The sequence below is a fragment of the Giraffa tippelskirchi genome, chromosome 2 (genome assembly GCF_054371585.1).
Source record: "Giraffa tippelskirchi isolate mGirTip1 chromosome 2, T2T-mGirTip1v1.2.pri, whole genome shotgun sequence".
NCBI classification, from domain to species: domain Eukaryota; kingdom Metazoa; phylum Chordata; class Mammalia; order Artiodactyla; family Giraffidae; genus Giraffa; species Giraffa tippelskirchi.
In genome coordinates, this window is record NC_137276.1 from 11593085 (window position 1) to 11610398 (window position 17314).

At 44.2% G+C, this 17314-nt stretch overlaps 1 protein-coding gene and 1 long non-coding RNA gene across 3 annotated transcripts in view; one reads left to right on the forward strand and one right to left on the reverse strand.

Annotated features, from left to right (window-relative positions):
- Positions 1-17314, reverse strand: part of PLPP4 (phospholipid phosphatase 4) — a 438966-nt gene that overhangs the window by 382999 nt on the left and 38653 nt on the right. The window contains exon 3 of the mRNA XM_081535748.1: positions 671-714. The gene's annotated coding sequence lies outside the window, so the exon portion shown is untranslated. The remainder of the gene's footprint in view (positions 1-670; positions 715-17314) is intronic.
- Positions 1-17314, forward strand: part of LOC145524140 (uncharacterized) — a 76451-nt gene that overhangs the window by 47957 nt on the left and 11180 nt on the right. Inside the window, exon 2 of one of the 2 annotated variants that reach the window (XR_014067255.1) lies at positions 5141-5579. The exons of the other annotated variant lie outside the window; for it this stretch is intronic. This is a non-coding gene — a long non-coding RNA (uncharacterized LOC145524140). The remainder of the gene's footprint in view (positions 1-5140; positions 5580-17314) is intronic. 2 annotated transcript variants of the gene reach the window in all.

The window sequence follows — 17314 nt, forward strand, 5'->3', positions numbered from 1 at the left end:
ATTGAGAAGCTGTCTCCTGAGAAGTCACAGTAAAAAGCATGATTTTAAAGAGATACACTGATGCTCAGCATTTAAGTACACGTTTCAAAAAATTGTTAGCATACACACACACAATATTTGGGAGAACATACACCAACCATCAGCAGTGGTTTTTTTATGGAGGAGAGAATTACTAGGGACTTTCACTTTGTCCATTATTTATTTCTGCAATGTTTCAGTTCTTTGTGAAAAGCATCTATTACCTTTTGCAATGGACTGAATTATTTCCCCCCTTAAAAAATGTTGAACCTCTAACCTCCAGTGTGACTGTATCGGGAGATAGGGCTAAGAGGAGGGATAAAGGTTAATGGGTGTGATAAGGGTGAAGCCCTAGTCTAGCAGGGCTGATGTCCTTATAAAAAGATGAACAGACACCAGAACTCACTCTTTTTTTGCCATGTGAGGACACAGCAAGAAGCTGTCTGCAACAGGGAACTACATTCAATATCCTGTTATAACTCATAATAGAAAAGAATATGAAAAAGAATATATGTATAATGTATAACTGAACCACTTTGCTGTACACCAGAAATTAACACAATATTGCAAAAATCAACTACATTTCAATAAAATTTTGTTTGAAAGATACAAAAAAAACAAGCTCTCTGCAAGCTAGAAAGCGAGTTCTTACCAAGTCAGCTGGCACCTTGGTCTTAGACTTCCTGGCTTCCAGAACTGCAAGACAATAAATGTGCTTTGTTTAAGCCACCCAGTCAGTGGTATTTTGTTATGACAGCTGGAGCTGACTAATACATCTTTGTAAGCAGGGGGAGAAAAGATACATTTAATAAATAAATACACACACATTTCCAGAGCTCAGACAAATACACTCATTGCTGACCCAGCTGAAGTTTTTGTTTTGTATTCAGCAAATGTGTGATCCCAATGAACTATTTGAAATATATCATTAAACATTGAAAGGTAGCATCCATACAGAAGTGAACAGCTTGATCATTTCTGTTTTGCTTGACAATGTTCTTCCCTAGGGCATATTTTGTGAAAATTGAACTCAAACATGTAATCAAGTCAATTCCAAACAACTCACATGGTTTTCCGTGTATTCTACACTCTTGAAGACATCCCACAGGCAGAATTTCAGTTCTAGAATAGTCCACTCCAGTGGCCACTCTGGAAATCTCTGCAAAGATCATCAGCTGCCCTCCTCTTCCAACCAGGTGACATCTAAGTAAGGCCTGGGAACTTTGGAACCAGGCAACAAACGAATACTTTTCAAAAGAAACCAATGCACCACACCCATTAAAATGACTACTATCAACAACCGGAAAATAACAAGTGTTAGCAAGGAGGTGGGGAAATTGTAACATTTGTGCTCTGTTGCTGCTGCTGCTAAGTCACTTCAGTCGTGTCAGACTCTGTGTGACTCCATAGACCGCAGCCCACCAGGCTCTGCCATCCCTGGGATTCTCCAGGCAAGAATACTGGAGTGGATTGCCATTTCCTTCTCCAGTGCATGAAAGGGAAAAGTAAAAGTGAAGTCGCTCAGTCGTGTCTGACTCTTAGCGACCCCATGGACTGTAGCCTACCAGGCTCCTCCGTCCACGGGATTTTCCAGGCAAGAGTACTGGAGTGGGGTGCCATTGCCTGTTGATGGGAATGTAAAACGGTGCAGTCACTATGGAGAGCAGTTTGGCCGTGAAACCACATACAAGCCTCTGTGTCCTTATCTTTTGAAGTAAAATGCTGACTTGGGAAGTATAAAGATGTGGAAACAAAGATTAGCCATTGGGCTAAGGAACTGGTAACAATTTAGACTATAATTCTACCATATAACAGAATCACCAAACTCCAGTTTCCTGAAAGATAGATAGATAGAGGCCTGACACACATTCCTAAGTTGTTTTTACAGGAAGCAGACCCCTCTCCAGATGAAAACTGCTGACCACAAGAACATAGACCCTAAACTAGTTGAAACCAGAAGGCTGATGATGCTTGAAACTTCACCTTGATGCCAACCAATCCAAGAACTGTCCATGACCTGATCACGTCCTGCTCCTTGGACACTGTAAAACCCCTCACTACCCCTTCCAGGGTGCGTCACATGGTCTTCAGGGCATTAGCCCACTATGGCTCCCTTTGCCTGGTAAAGCAATAAAAGCTACTCTTTTCTACTTCATCTAAAACTCTGCTTCTATTTGGCACTGGTGAACAGAGGCCAAGTTTCAGCAACAGCAGTTACTTAAAAAATTAAAAATAGTGACAATGTGAAGTTCAGTGAGCGGGATACGTCAGGGTCGCTGCGGGTGGGACTCTCTGCCCACTCGTTCCTGCTGGTGATCATCTGTCTGTACAGGGCCACAGACCACAGACCAGGGAATGGGGACCAGGAACCAGACCTAGCAACATTTTTCTCCAACATCCCTGGGCAAGGTATGCCTGCTGGGAAGAGGACAGATTGCTCCCTCCCAGTGCTGGGCCAGTTCCTAGCATCAGTGGCTTCCAAGGTTCACCATAGGCCACCCTCAGGTGGCTCAAACAAGTCGAGAAATTTTCACCATCATCTTGGGTCAATATCCCAACATTTATACATGCATGAAGAAAGTTTTGTTTTTGGGTTTTTTTTTTAACCCCTTGCTGTCGCTGCAATGAAGGAACATCCACAAATGAGATGAATAAACACAGAGTAATATTTAAAATTTTAAAAATTAAAAATACAACTACCATATGATCCAACAATCCCACTTCTGGGTATATGTATTCTAAAGAATTGAAAGCCAGGTCTCACAGAGGTATTTGTACATCCAAATTTATAGCAGCATCATTCACAATAGTCAAAAGGTAGAAGCCACCCAAATGTCTCTCAACAGGTGGATAGATAAACAGAATATGGTCAATACATTCAGTGGAGTATTATCCAGCCTTTAAAAGGAAGAGAATCTGACACATGCTGCAACATGGATGAACCCTGAAGACTGGCTGGGAGTGGAGGTAATAACTATCAGGGCCACGCAAGGGCTTCTGGGGAAATGATATTGCTTTGATTCTTGACTTGGGTGCTGGTTACAGAAGTGTGTTTACTTCGAGACAATATTTTAAGCTTCGGAGATTGAGGATATGTAAATATGTGTATTATACTTCAATTAAAAGCTTTTTCAGAAATTCCCAATGTGAATGCAAAACTTCAAGCTACAGCCACAGTGGATCGATGGACCAGAAGCCAGGAGGGACTGAGAGACAAAGCGGAATTTAGGCTTGGGAGATTCAGTCACTTCCAGATTTCCAAACAATTGGTACAGGTGCTTCTGAGCCGTAGAGCTGGACCCCACGTGCTCAGCCAGATGTTCTCAACCCTGGTGCGTGTCGGAATGCCCTGGGGAGCTTTAACAGTCCCCAGTGCCTGGGCCCTGCCCCTAAGGATTGTTGTGGTGTAACTGGCCTGGGCGGCAGCCTTGGCATCAGATTTTCAAAGGCTCCTGAGTGTTCTGTGAGCATCCAAAGCTGAGTACCACAGCTCCAGGGACCAGGTTAAATCCTTTACATCAGTATCTCTAACCCCTTCACTCTTCTACAAGATGATAAAATAAAGCTCTGAGAAACTGTCTTTTTCCAAGACCACACAGCAAATAAAGAGCCAAGGTGGATTAAAAAGCTCAGGTCTGTCGGTCTACAAAGACTGCTACCTCCATAATATTACCTACAGTTGTTCAAAATCACGAGTTTTCTTATAAATAATTTGCATACTTGTCATGTGTTTTTTATCTGGCTCTTATCCTTGCCAGCTTCTTCATACTGTGAAAGAAAGTGAAAGCGACAGTCGCTTAGTCGTGTCCGACTCTTTGCAACCCTGTGGACTTTAGCCTCCCCTGTTCCTCTGTCCGTGGGATTTCCCAGGCAAGAACACTGGAGTGGGTAGCCACTCCCTTCTCCAGGGGATCTTCCCAACCCAGGGATCGAACCCAGGTCTCCTGCATTGCAGGCAGATTCTTTACCATCTGAGCCATCAGAGAAGCCCTCTTCATATACATCCCTGCTTAAACTGGTGTCTTCTAAGAAAGGTCTTTCCTCTTCTCTTAGTCCTCCACCCACACACACTTAACCACCCCCAGCTATCATTTCTATCACAGTTGAAAATGGCCCAGCAATTCGTTTCTTTCCTTGTTTGGTTTCCTTCCCTACTAAGTGGTAACCTCCAGGGGAGTGGGAATGCATCTGTTTTCCTCCCTAATGAATTCCCAACACTTAGCACAGTGCCTGACATTTCATAAGGACTAAATAACTCACCGCTGAATAATAAGTAAATGAACCACTCAATACCGAAGTATGCCACTCAAAGCCTGTGGAAATGGGGCATCCCCCCTCTCGTAGGCCCCCAGAGGCCACTGAAGTGAATGCACCCCTCCACGTGAACACTAGGGAGGACCCAGGGTCATCCACAGAGAATACAGAGGAGAAAAGAGAAAAACAAGAGGCAGAGATGAAAACCTCGAGGTGGAGACAGCATCTCACCACGGGCAGCAAATCACACACGCCGCTCCCATCTGTCTCCAGATCATCTTGTTTATTCCCCACATCCCTCAGTTTATCCTGGGGCTGGAGAAGAGACAGATGTTGCTGAAGCTCAACCCCAGCTCCTCGGCGGCCCCCCTGGGTTCACCTGCAGCTGCGGGAGACATCACAGGAAGCTCTCTTATAACCTGGCCCCCTGGGCGCTGGCTCCATTGTAAGCAGGCACAACCCAGAAGGATGAGGGGCTTAACCTCGCCACTGCCCCTCCCCTGGACAACCGAGGGGAGGGGAATCCAAGGACAAACACCCCAGGCCCTTGTCCTCTGCCAGCCCGATCTTTCAGAGGTCCTGCAGAGGGTCCCCGTGGGATTTAGACCCTGGCACTCATCTAGGTACCCGCTCATTCCCACATTTAATGAGCTCATCTCCTTCCCTGCCTCAACTTCCTACTTCCTCCCTTGTGCTTCCTGATATTAACTCCCGAATAAACCACCTGCACTCAATGCTTGTGTCAGGACCTGCTTTAGGGGCCCCACGTTAGGGCAGGTTGTTATTTCTACGGGACAGGTTAATAAGTGAAGGAGGGAAGAAGCAGAGTCTTGCTTAGAGTGAGTTGTTTTCTTTGCATTGTCCACAGAAACTTAGGGATTCCTGCACTGCTTAGGGATGACCCCTCATGGAACTCAGAATTCTGGAGGCAACAGCAGGGCAGCCTTCACCGCAGAGCAGAGCGGGGAGTTCCTGACCTTCGATCCAGGTGCAGACAGGCCCCAGGGGCTGCAGAGATGCTGGGGAGGGCACGCCCCAACATCCACGGCGTCTATGGTCTCAGGGACTTAATCTCTGCCTGGGAGGCAGTGGCACAAACTGTCCCTATTCCCATGTCAAAAACTGACTGCAGACAAGCAGCCGGACCATGAGGAGTCCCCCTTCGGACCACGTCTGTGGCAGACACAGAGAACCCAACCGGGTCTGCAATGCCTTCCCCTTCACTCTGAGAAGCTGGATCTGAGTGTCAACGCACAAGACACCTCGTGGGAATTCGTTGTCCTTCTAAGCACATCCAGGTTAACTGGGTAAGAAAACCATGCTCTGAAGTTCTTAGGGATCCTAGTTTAGTCCAAAGTAGAAATTCCCTCCCCACTTCAGGGCAGAAACTGGTGTCCCCTGAGCTGTGTTTGTCCCATGAATGTGTTCATTTTGGGGCTGGATGAGGATGATAAAATGAGATTTCGCATGAAACCAGGAATTTCTAGTTTTTCTTCAAAAAGATCAAAGGATCTGGCCAGGCTGGGCCCACACTCTCACCTGGCAAGTATTGTCCAGAACCAAACAGCGGCTGCCTTTTCTAAACAAGCCAAGTACGGGGGTGGGGGGCAGGGGGCAGGGGAGAAGCAGGGAGGATTAACTGGGAGACTGGGATTGACATATATAGACTATTGATACCATGTATAAAATGGATGACTAATGAGAACCGACCGTATAGCTCAGGGACCTCTACTCAGTGCTCTTTCGGGACCTAAATGGGAAGGAAATCCAAAAAAGAAGGGCTATATATATACATCGGAGAAGGCAATGGCACCCCACTGCAGTACTCTTGCCTGGAAAATCCCATGGACGGAGTAGTCTGGTGAGCTGCAATATAGCTGGTTCACTTTGCTTTACAGTAGAAACTAACTCTTCAATGTAAAACAACTATGCACGTGTGCATGCCAAGTCACTTCGGTCGTGTCTGACTCTTTGTAACCCCATGAGGCTCCTCTGCCCATGGGATTCTCCAGGCAAGCATACTAGAGTGGGTTGCCATTTCCTGTTCCAAGGGATCTTCCCAACCCAGGGATTGAACCCCGAATCTCCTGCACTAGCAGGGGGATTCTTTATCACTGAGCCACCAGGGAAGTCCTAAATACCTACTTTAGCCATGCTCTAAATAATAACATGCATGAAATCATGGTTTTGGAGTGCCAGCTTAATTTTCCTGTTAAACACTGAAATAAACATAAACCTTTTAAAATCTTTAAATGTCACTTATACCATCTCAAATTGTTTTCCCTAACATATTTGTTAGGGTAATGCCAACAATTATAATAAAGAACTAAAAACATATAATGGTTCCAACACAATCGATGTTTATTTCTTGCTCTCATGGCAGTCTTGGGCAGGTAAACTGGACAGCAGGCCCGTCTTTCTCCACACAGCCCAGCTGTGCCCTCTTTCACACAAGGCTGCTGAGGTCACCCTATGGGTCATGTCCACTTCAGCCAGCCTACGGGAGAAAAGAACATAGGAGGGCATGCACGGTTGCCATGGCCAAGTCAGAAGGGGGTGCCCTTCATGTCCACTCAATTTCCTTGGCTAGATTCCAGCCCTGTGTTACACCTTCCAGAGAGGCTGGGAGAGGGGATACAGCTAAGTTACAGGAGAAAAAGAGAAAACTCTAAGCTGTGTTATGGCCCATTACATATAAATCCATTCCTTACTAGTGTCTGGGCATTCTGATGGCAAGGAGAAGAGATTTTACATCCCTGTACTCTCTCACGATCCCTGACAGTGTGGCTAAATAGGTATTCATTCCACAGCCAACAGAACAATCTTTTCAGGACACCAACATTCCAGTAAACAGTAGACAAGATGTTGTTCCAAACAGTCTTTTTTAGTTACAAGAGCCACTTTAGTGGGAAACGGAAGGAACCATTAACATGAGAAAGCTCCAAGTAAGACCAGATTCTATCTCATGGGGAAACTTAGTCTTTCTTAAGCCAAAGCAGAATTAAGAAACATTGTCACCGATGCTCTCCAGAAACACAGAGGGTATGATGCTAGAGATCTTCTGGGCATCGGGGAAAAAAAGATCAAGAAAGCCTCTAGAAGAATAGAAAAATGCTTACACTTGGCAACAGAAAAGAACAGAGATGAATGGATTTAGAATATAAAAGGCATCTTCTAAAATCAACAAATTCCTTTTTTGCACAATTAAAACTCAGAGGGGAAATGGCAGAGAAAGAAGGGAAGAGCAATTTTCTTGTAAATCACAAACTCTAGGAGGTGATGATGTATCACACTATCACATTTCAAGTGGTGTCCTGGGAAGAAGTCAGTAAAAATAATTTATAAAAAAGAAATTGAGGAGAGATAAAAGGAAATGAACACCCCAAAGCAAACACTGTCAGCAGCGCTTTAAAGAGTCAATAATTATTGACAGTTCAGCACTTGCACGATGATAAATAGCTGGTGATACAGGCTTTATATAGCTGTGCTGGTGGCTCAGGTGGTAAAGAATCTGCCTGCAGTGCAGGAGACCCGGGTTTGATCTCTGGGTTGAGGACATACCCTGGAGAAGGGAATGGCTACCCGCTTCAGTATTCTTGCCTGGGAAATCCCATGGACAGAGGAGCCTGGCAGACTATAACCCACGGGGTCACAGAGAGTTGGACACAGCTGAGCAACTAACACACAGGCTTTATAAGCATACCAGTATTTATAATATGAAAATATGCTGTCAAATCATTTTCTAATGCAGACATGAGAGAGAAATAAGAGAGAAATAACAATTAGGGTCTGTCCTCTGCACACGGGTGCATGGGAGAGTGTGTCAGTTTTCTATTCCTGCTGTAACAAATCACCACAAATGTGACTCAGAACAACACAAATTTTTCATCTTATAGTCCTGCATATCGGTCAAACACAGGTCTCCCATGACTAAGGCCAAATTGTCAGCAGGGTGCCTCCCCATCTGGGGGCTCCAGAGAGAATCCACAACCGTTGCCTTTTTCCAGTTTCTACAGGTGTCCACATTCCTTGTCTCAGGACCCCACTCCTCTGCAAAGCTGGTGGCAGAGTCCTCCAGCTGCTTTCCCATCTCTGTGATTCCCTTCCTTGAGTCTCTCTCTCACTTTTAAGGTCTCCTGATTACACTAGCTCACCAGGGTAACTCAGGCTTATCTTCCTGTTTCAAAGTCAGCTGATTAGCAACCTAACTCCATTTGCAACCTTAATTCCCTCTGGCCATGTGTTATGGACGGAATGCATCCCCTCAAAATTCATAAGCTGAACACCTAACCCCTCACACTGTGATGGTGTTTGGAGTCAGGGCCTTTGGAAGGTGATTAGGTCATAAGGGTGGAGCCCTCATGAATGGAATTAGTGCCCTGATAAGAAGAGGCTGGGCCTCCCTCATAGCTCAGTCGGTAAAGAATCTTCCTGCAATGCAGGAGACCTGGGTTCGATTCCTGGGTTGGGAAGATCCCCTGGAAAAGGAAATGGCAATCCACTCCAGTATTCTTGCCTGGAAAATCCCATGGACAGAGGAGCCTGGAGGGTTACAGTCCATGGGATCCCAAGAGTTGGACACGACTTGGCGACTAAACCACCACCACCACCAAGAAGCTATAGAGCTCTACGGCCCCTCCCACTATGGAAGGATATCACAAAAAGTCAGTCGTCCGCAACCCTGAAGCGGGCCTTCTCTGTAACACAACCATGCTGACATACCCCAATCTTAAACTGTGAGAAATGCTTGCTGGTTAAGCCACCCAGTGAACAGCATTTTTGTTATTGCAGCCTGAACTCTCCAAGAATCATGGAATTTAACATATTACAGGATATAGGGATTAAGACATGGGCATCTTTGAGGGGAGCCATTATACTGCCAACCACAGGGATTATGTTAAATGAGCCACAAACCTTGCTTTTATGATGCCTATGTGTAAGTAAAGGAAATGTTACCTATTACCCAATAATAACAGCCATGACTGGTTACTGAGCACCATGCTCTGTCCTGAGCAGTGTATCTAGTAACTAGGGGGTTAGAAAACTACAGCTCATTACCTGTTTTTGTAAATAAAGTTTTATTGGAACACAGGCACACCACTTGTTTACATACCATCTCTGGCTGTTTTCTCACTACAACAGTAGTTGTGACAGAATATATATGACCCACAACCCTGAAATATTCACTATGGCCCTTCCCAGGAGAAAAACTTGCCAAACCTATGTATCAGCTCGTTAAATAACCTTTAGAGGTCAGTTGTCTTAATATAATCCCCATTTTACAGATCAAAACCCTGAAGCACAGAGAGAAAAGGAACTTGGCTCAAATCACATAGCTCACAAGAAACAGAGTCAGAATTTAAGCATCCTTTAACCGTTGTTGTTCAGTTTCTAAGTCGTGTCCAGCTTTTTGCAACCCTATGAACTGCAGCAAGCCAGGCTTCCCTGTCTCTCACTATCTCCCGGAGTTTGCTCAAACTCATGTCCATTGAGTCGGTGATGCCATTCAACCATCTCATCCTCTGTTGTCCCCTTCTCCTCCTGCCCTCAATCTTATCCGGCATCAAGGTCTTTTCCAATGAGTTGGCTCTTCGCATCAGGTGGCCAAAGTACTGAAGCCTCAGCTTCAGAATGAGTCCTTCCAATGAATATTCAGGGTTGACTCTCTGAAATAACCACACACTAAAGACCCAAATGCTGTCTCATAAGAATCCTGCATACGTATTATTGGGCTTCCCAGATGGTGCTAGCAGTAAAGAATCTACCTGCCAATGCAGAAGACGTAAGAGATGCAGGTTCTATCCTTGGGATGGGAAGATCCACTGGAGGAGGAAAAGACAACCCATTCCAGTATTTTTGCCTGGAAAATCCCATGGACAGAGGAGCCTAGCAGGCTACAGTCCATGGGGTTGCAAAACAGTCAAACACAACTGAGCAACTTAGCACATAGGGGTTATTGTCCTCAGTTTAGAGATATAGAAACTGAAGCTTACAGTCCTACAGCTGGTCATGGCAGAGGCAAGATTCACACCCAGGTCTGTCTGACTCCAGAGTGTCTGCTCCCCCAACATGCAGTGATACATTGCATCATGCAATGGAAACCACCCTTACAGGGTGGGAAACAGGGGAGGCTGCTGGCCAGTTATGTGTGAGTTGGGTTTTGAAGAATAAATGAGATTTTGAGCTGCAGAGCTGAGGCTGAAGAATGGGGTGTTCCAGGGAAATGGATAGCAAGAAAGAAATCTTGGAGGTAAAAAAAAAAAAAAATCACTCAGTATGTTTGGTGACTGGTGAGGAGGCTGGAGTTGAGAACTTCAACAAGAGAGCAGTGGAGGTTGGACTGAACTGATGGGAGAACCAAAGTATTTAGATCTTAAATACCAAGTGATAGTATGGGATTTTATCTGAGGGCAGAAAAGATTTTCAAGTTGGAGTTTATCTGTCATAGTCTATGAAAAGAGAGCAAAGGTGATGGTAGAAGAAATGGAAGGAGAAGGAAAAAGGCTCTTGGTTAAAGAAGAATCACAGGAGGGTCACAGGAAAGAAAAGGTCAAGGAAGACAATGGCAGGCAGGCATCTCTGAGCTGGATGCTGGGTGAAAAGGGTGATGCCATGGATAGAAAGCAGAGATGAGGGACTTCACTGGGGTTCCAGTGACTAAGACTTTGAGCTCCCAATGCAGTGGATGCGGGTCAATCTCTGGTCAGGGAACTAAGATCCCACATGCCCCAGGACAACTAAGACTGCACCCTGCAACTACTGAATCCACACACCACAACTAGAGAAGAGCCCAAAAGAAGAGCAACAAAAGATTCCACGTGCCACGACAAAGATCCTGTGTGCCTCAAATACGACCCAGCACAGCCAAATCAATCAATCAATCAATCAATATTTTAAAAAATGTTTTAAAATTTTTGTTTCAAGATGAGAAAAAACTGGTTGTAGAGAGTAGCTGACAGTTATTTTGGCTTTAGTTCTGCTGTATGCAGGATTCTAGCACTACGTCCAGGTAGGTATACTAGCAGAAGCTGAAAATTCAGAAATAGAGTTCAAGGGACATCCTTGTGTTAGACAGAGCACTAGATAGAGAGGTCTGTATGTGGAGGTCTTGGCTGGAACTGTGGACCTGGACAATGTTTCTGGTGCAACTGTCATCCTCTGTGAGATCTGAAAAGGTACACGGACTCTGTGGGTCCTCACCAGCATCATCTTTGATCTCAGGAGTGGAGACTCCCAACATATAACTTCTTTTAGGAGAGCCGAGACTCAGCATGTGCACTCAGCCACTCAGTCTTGTCTGACTCTTTGTGACCCCATGGACTGTAGCCCACCAGGCTCCTCTGTTCATGGGATTCTCCAGGCAAGAATACTGGGGTGGGTTGCCATGCCCTCCTCCAGGCAATCTTCCCGATCCAGGGATTGAACCCAGGTCTCCAGCATTTCCTGCACTGGCGGGTCGATTCTTTACCACTGAGCTACCTGGTAAGCCCCCGCTTACTCAGAATCCTCAGTGAGTCCATGAGGACTTGTGAGAGTAAAACCAACGGCTCCTCTTTCAGTGCTCCCTTCTCTGAGTTCCATCCAGGCCCCTGACTACCCCTTCCCCGCCCAGAAGCACAGTTCAGTCCTTGCAACTGGCTGATGCGATTCTGGAATCAAATATATTCTCCACAGAGGATCGAGCTTTCCTGCTTTTACTTTGTGTATACTGTAAATTGTTGTATAAACAGTTGTATATTGTAAAACAACTGCTCTGCTCAGACAGGATGATTAACTGATAGGTCTATGGATGGATCATGAATTTTAAAGTTAGTAACAATGTGTTTAGCATGTTTCACTTGTATCAACATCAGACAGGATGATTAACTGATAGGTCTATGGATGGATCATGAATTTTAAAGTTAGTAACAATGTGTTTAGCATGTTTCACTTGTATCAACATGCATGGAAACTTATCATCTCAGCTTATCCTTGTGAGACTCAGCTTGTAAGGGTGAATATGGGGGTCATTCCAGTTTTACAAGTGAAAATAAACTGAGACCAAGAGTCTCCATGTGGCTCCCCATGGTCACCTTATATTCTTTCCCTTCCTCAGTGCCAGAATTTCCAAGTCTGCTCCAACGGTCAGTGAGAAAGACTAAGCATCTGAGTGCTGATAGGAGAGTCAGGTGCTATCATGAGACTGCTGATGACAACAGATGCTTCCAACTCTGCACTGGTCTTCCAATAAAGCTGTTTTTTAAAGAATAAGACCATAAAATTCTACAAGGAAGATAACAGTCTGGCATTGATGGGCTTGCAAGCTATTCTCTGTTGCCTTGAATTTAGCAAGGATGAAGTTTTACACCAAATGCAAGATTTTGTATTTGTATTCCCTTGGGTTCTTTTAAAAAATGTTCTTCATTTAGATTAGTAATAAGAACATATGTTCTAAATAATCCCCATGTGGACAAAAGATCAGAAACAGCTAACTAACATAACAGCGTGACAGTGACTTCAAAACATGATGACTTAAAGAAAAAGACTTCAAAGGGAAAAAAAAATTTTTCAAAGGAAATTCTGTTATATTCAAGCAGTTAGAAAGATTTATGAATCTAAGTCTCCTGCATTTAACAGATAACTTGTATGCCTTTAATATCAACTAGCTCATCTCTTGGAGAAGGAAATGGCAACCCACTCCAGTATTCTTGCCTAGAGAATCCCGTGGACAGAGAAGCCTAGTGGGCTACAGTCTATGGCGTTGCACAGAGTCGGACACGACTGAAGCAACTTAGCAGCAGCAGAAGCTCATCTCTACCTACCTCATTTTAGACAAAATTAAGTGAAAGGAGGTATAGAGTAAAATTCAAATGAAATAATTTGATGACTAAAGAGTGCAGGATGAGGGAACATGAATTTATCCATTCATAGGTCCAGTGATCACCTGACATAATCCTCTCAATCAGAATAGAACAAATGGATCAGAGTATGATTTCAGCTTTCTAACAAAGTTGCCCAAAGATTAAGGGAGCTTCCTTTGGGCTTCCCTGGTGGTTCAGCAATAAAGAATTTGCCAGCCAGTGCAGGAGGCATGGGTTTGATCCCTGGATCAGGAAGTTCCCCTAGAGAAGGAAATGGCAATCCACTCCAGTTTTCTTGCCTGGAACATCCCATAGACAGAGGAGCCTGGAGGGCTACAGTCCATGGGGTCACAAAGAGTTGGGCACAACTTAGCAACTAAACAACAACAACCTGGGGACTGGAAAATTCTCTCTCACTGCAAGTGTTCAGGCTCATCAAACTTCCTCTAAGGATAATTCAAAACTTAGAGGGACTTTGGAGAGGCTTGAATCACAGACCTTCTCTGACTCTAGGAGAAAGGTCCTAAATGGTGGCTCTCAAAATTATTTTGATCTATGACGACTTGCTAAGGAATTTCTGGCCCTCTGGGAATCTAGGGCTGTACTTTGAGAAAGGATGCAGTCATTCAACCAACATGTATTGAAAACATATTACTATCTTCCAGGTTCAGTTCAGTTCAGTTGCTCAGTCGTGTCCGACTCTTTGTGACCCCATGAATTGCAGCACGCGAGGCCTCCCTGTCCATCACCAACTTCCGGAGTTTACCCACCCCATGTCCATCAAGTCGGTGATGCCATCCAGCAATCTCATCCTCTGTCATCCTCTTCTCCTCCTGCCCCCAATCCTTTCCAGCATCAGGGTCTTTTCCAATGAGTCAACTCTTAGTATGAGGTGGCCAAAGTATTGGAGTTTCAGCTTCAAAATCAGTCCTTTTAATGAACAACCAGGACTGATCTCCTTTAGGATGGACTGGTTGGATCACCTTGCTGTCCAAGGGACTCTCAAGAGTCTTCTCTAACACCACAGTTCAAAAGCATCAATTATTCTGCACTCCGCTTTCTTTATAGTCCAACTATCACATCCATACATGACTACTGGAAAAACCATAGCCTTGACTAGATGGACCTTTGTTGGCAAAGTAATGTCTCTGCTTTTTAATATGCTTTCTAGGTTGGTCATAACTTTCCTTCCAAGGAGTAAGTGTCTTTTAATTTCATGGCTGCAGTCACCATCAGCAGTGATTCTGGAGCCCAAAAAAATAAAGTCTGACACTGTTTCCACTGTTTCCCCATCTATTTCCCAGGAAGTGATGGGACAAGATGCCATGATCTCAGTTTTCTGAATGTTGAGCTTTAAGCCAACTTTTTCACTCTCCTCTTTCACCTTCATCAAGAGGCTCTTTAGTTCTTCTTCACTTTCTGCCATAAGGGTGGTGTCATCCGCATATCTGAGGTTATTGATATTTCTCCCGGCAATCTTGATTCCAGCTTGTGTTTCTTCCAGCCAAGCGTTTCTCATGATATACTCTGCATATAAGTTAAACAAGCAGGGTGACAATATACAGCCTTGACGTACTCCTTTTCCTATTTGGAACCAGTCTGTTGTTCCATGTCCAGTTCTAACTGTTGCTTCCTGACCGGCATATAGGTTTCTCAAGAGACAGGTCAGATGGTCTGGTATTCCCATTTCTTTCAGAATTTTCCACAGTTTATTGTGATCCACACAGTCAAAGGCTTTGGCATAGTCAATAAAGCAGAAATAGATGTTTTTCTGGAACTCCCTTTGCTTTTCCAATGATCCAGCAGATGTCGGCAATTTGATCTCTGGTTCCTCTGCCTTTTCTAAAACCAGCTTGAACATCTGGAAGTTCATGGTTCAGGTATTGCTGAAGCCTGGTTTGGAGAATTTTGAGCATTACTCTGCTAGCGTGTGAGATGAGTGCAATTGTGTGGTAGTTTGAGCATTCTTTGGCATTGCCTTTCTTTGGGATCGGAATGAAAACTGACCTTTTCCAGCCCTGTGGCCACTGCTGAGTTTTCCAAATTTGCTGGCATATCGAGTGCAGCACTTTCATAGCATCATCTTTCAGGAGTTGAAATAGCTCAACTGGAATTCCATCACCTCCACTAGCTTTGTTCGTAGTGATGCTTTCCAAGGCCCACTTGACTTCACATTCCAGAATGTCTGGCTCTAGGTGAGTGATCACACCATCGTGATTATCTGGGTCATGACGATCTTTTTTGTACAGTTCTTCTGTGTATTCTTGCCACCTCTTCTTAATATCTTCTGCTTCTGTTAGGTCCATACCATTTCTGTCCTTTATCGAGCCCATCTTTGCATGAAATGTTCCCTTGGTATCTCTAATTTTCTTGAAGAGGTCTCTAGTCCTTCCCATTCTGTTGTTTTCCTCTATTTCTTTGCATTGATCGCTGAGGAAGGCTTTCTTATCTCTCCTTGCTATTCTTTGGAACTCTGCATTCAGATGGGAATATCTTTCCTTTTATCCTTTGCTTTTTGCTTCTCTTCTCTTCCCAGCTATCTGTAAGGCCTCCTCAGACAGCCATTTTGCTTTTTTGCATTTCTTTTCCATGGGGATTTTCTTGATCTCTGTCTCCTGTACAATGTCACGAACCTCTGTCCATAGTTCATCAGGCACTCTGTCTATCAGGTCTAGTCCCTTAAATCTATTTGTCACTTCCACTGTATACTCATAAGGGATTTGATCTAGGTCATACCTGAATGGTCTAGTGGTTTTCGTACTTTCTTCAATTTAAGTCTGAATTTGGCAATAAGCAGTTCATGATCTGAGCCACAGTCAGCTCCTGGTCTTGTTTTTGCTGACTGTATAGAGCTTCTCCATCTTTGGCTGCAAAGAATATAATCAATCTGATTTCGGTGTTGACCATCTGGTGATGTCCACGTGTAGAGTCTTCTCTTGTGTTGTTGGAATAGGGTGTTTGCTATTACCAGTGCGTTCTCATGGCAAAACTCTATTAGCTTTTGCCCTGCTTCAGTACTCCAAGGCCAAACTTGCCTGTTACACCAGGTGTTTCTTGACTTCCTACTTTTGCATTCCAGTCCCCTATAATGAAAAGGACATCTTTTTGGGGTGTTAGTTCTAGAAGGTCTTGTAGGTCTTCATAGAACCGTTCAACTTCAGCTTCTTTGGCGTTACTGGTTGGGGCATAGACTTGGATTACTGTGATATTGAATGGTTTGCCTTGGAAACGAACAGAGATCATTCTATCTTTTTTGAGATTTCATCCAAGTACTGCATTTTGGACTCTTTTGTTGACCATGATGGCTACTCCATTTCTTCTAAGGGATTCTTGCCCACAGTAGTAGATATAATGGTCATCTGAGTTAAATTCACCCATTCCAGTCCATCTTAGTTCGCTGATTCCTAGAATGTCACCACATTTCAAAAGCATCAATTCTTCAGTGCTCAGCTTTCTTCACAGTCCAACTCTCACATCCATACATGACCACTGGAAAAACCATAGCCTTGACTACATGAACCTTTGTTGGCAAAGTAATGTCTCTGCTTTTAAATATGCTATCTAGGTTGGTCATAACCTTCCTTCCAAGGAGTAAGTATCTTTTAATTTCATGGCTGCAATCACCATCAGCAGTGATTTTGGAGTCCAAAAAAATAAAGTCAGCCACTGTTTCCACTGTTTCCTCATCTATTTCCCATGAAGTGATGGGACCAGATGCCATGATCTTAGTTTTCTGAACGTTGAGCTTTAAGCCAACTTCTTCACTCTCCTTTTTCACTGTCATCAAGAGGCTCTTTAGTTCCTCTTTACTTTCTACCATAAGTGTGGTGTCATCTGCATATCTGAGGTTATTGATATTTCTCCCGGCAATCTTGATTCCAGCTTGTGTTTCTTCCAGCCCAGCGTTTCTCATGATGTACTCTGCATATAAGTTAAATAAGCAGGGTGACAATATACAGCCTTGACGTACTCCTTTTCCTATTTGGAACCAGTCTGTTGTTCCATGTCCAGTTCTAACTGTTGCTTCCTGACCTGCTTACATGTTTCTCAAGAGACAGGTCAGATGGTCTGGTATTCCCATCTCTTTCAGAATTTTCCACAGTTTATTGTGATCCACACAGTCAAAGGCTTTGGCATAGTCAATAAAGCAGAAATAGATGTTTTTCTGGAACTCTCTGGCTTTCTCGATGATCCAGCGGATG